Below are 2,141 nucleotides of genomic sequence, written 5' to 3'. Positions count from 1 at the left end.
ATTTCTGAAGGTTGTGAAAACCCTTTTCCTTGGCCAAGACTTTCATACAATTTACCCCTTTTATAAGGTGCTTGAAAATCCAAGTACTTGGCCAATTCTTCAATTTCTTCACAAACATCTTCTTGCTTACCTAAACTCATTAAACAATGCTCAAGAGGATCTAAGTCAAGGTAGACTTGACTCATCTCTTGGGTTAGTTTATCAATTGTGCCAATAGAATAAGCATGATCGGTAAAAGAAGGGTATTTTTCCATTTCATTCAAATTAAATTCTACCTCTTCTTCACCTACTTGAAACTTAAGCTTGCCGTTTTTTACATCAATAATAGTACCTGCAGTAGCTAAAAATGGTCTATCTAGAATAATTGGCATAGATATATCTTCTTCCATATCTAATACCACAAAATCCACTGGAATGATAAATTTTTGAACTTTTATCAATACATTCTCCAACACTCCCAATGGATATCTAATAGACCGATCCGCTAGTTGCAAAGTAATATTTGTGCGTTTAAGCTCATGCAAACCCAATTGTCTAGCCACCGTTAAAGGTATTAATGATACACTAGTACCAAGATCACACAATGCTTTAGAAAAATCAACGTTACCTATGGTGCAAGGTATAGAAAAACTCCCTGGATCCTTCAACTTCGGTGGTAGCTTATTTTGAATAATTGCACTACATTCCTCCGTTAATGCTATTGTTTCGCAGTCTTCCAACTTTCTTTTTCTAGTCATGATTTCCTTGAGAAATTTCGCATAAGACGGAATCTGCAAAATAGCATCGGCAAAAGGAAAGTTAATGTGCAATTGTTTGAAAAGTTTAACAAATTTTTCAAAATCTTTATCAAACTTATTTTGCTTTAATCTTTGTGGAAATGGAACCGCAGGGGGTATTGGAATGGTAGCGGAAGATGATGGTTGATTTTCTCTTGATTCCTCCCGACTATTTTCTTCCACTATCGCCTCTTGGTTCCTCTGCTTTTCTTCTTGTTTTTCATTCTCATCTTTTTCAACTTCCATCACTGGAGGATCTTCTAATTGCTTACCACTACGAAGAGTAATGGCTTTCACATGCTCCTTAGGATTGACCTCTGTTTTGCTAGGTAATTCGCCTTGATTTCGATTATTCAACGAACTAGCAATTTGACCAATTTGGACCTCTACATTCCTGTACATTGTAGTGAGTTGGTCCAACCTTCCTTCTACTCGCTCAAATCTGTGTAACTTTTGCGAGCTTTTCCACTGCCATCTCCCAACCAGGTTTAGTTTCAGCTTGTTGTTGCCTTGATTGAAATCCCGGTGGATTGGTTGGCCTTGGTTGATTTCCTTGATCCTTCCATCCGAAGTTTGGATGATTTCTCCATCCCGGATTGTAAGTATTCGAGTAGGGGTTATTTTGAGCATTACGATTGTAATTATTGACGAATTGTACCTGTTCAGAATCGACACACTCATTAGTATCATGTTCACCTCCACATACAGAACAGCATGCTACATGTGCATTAGATGAACTTGGACCTTGTCTACTTAGCAATTTCATCACATTATTCATTTGAGCACTCAGCATATTGAGAGTGTCCATTTCTATCATACCTGCGTGACGTCTTGTATTACCTCTCTCATTGGCCAATTGGTAGTTATTTGCTGCCATTTCTTCTATGATATTATGAGCTTCTTGGGGTGTTTTACCCATTAAAGCTCCACCTGCAGCTGCATCGATCATAGTTTTAGTAGAAAAAACTAAACCATTATAGAAGGTTTGTATGATTAACCACTCCGGCAGTCCATGATGTGGACATTTCCGAAGCAAATCTCTAAACCTTTCCCATGCCTCATATAATGATTCATCTTCCAATTGGCTAAAACTAGTGATATCCATTCTAAGCTTAGCAGTCTTACCTGGTGGAAAATACTTATTTAAGAATGCTCTTGATAATTCATCCCATCCAGTGAAAGTATTGGGAGCATGAGAGTGTAGCCAAAGTTTGGTCTTATCTCTCAATGAAAATGGGAACAATCTTAGCCTTATAGCATCATCACTAACTCCATTCATTTTAATTGTATCACAAATTTCCAAGAATGTAGCTAAGTGTGTATTAGGATCTTCTACTGTATTACCTCCAAATTGAGATTGTTGAA

The 2,141-nt window shown here is 37.3% G+C and overlaps 1 non-coding gene across 1 annotated transcript; it reads left to right on the top strand.

The window, feature by feature from the left end:
• Positions 1 to 1,783: 1,783 nt before the first annotated feature.
• LOC113754628 lies at positions 1,784 to 1,890 on the top strand. The gene has a single exon (XR_003465307.1). It is a non-coding gene; the product is annotated as a small nucleolar RNA R71 (small nucleolar RNA).
• Positions 1,891 to 2,141: the final 251 nt, after the last annotated feature.

Source organism: Coffea eugenioides, chromosome 11 (genome assembly GCF_003713205.1).
Source record: "Coffea eugenioides isolate CCC68of chromosome 11, Ceug_1.0, whole genome shotgun sequence".
Classification (NCBI taxonomy): Eukaryota; Viridiplantae; Streptophyta; class Magnoliopsida; order Gentianales; family Rubiaceae; genus Coffea; species Coffea eugenioides.
The sequence above is the reverse complement of the archived record's forward strand: the minus strand, read 5'-3'. Positions and strand labels throughout refer to the sequence as shown.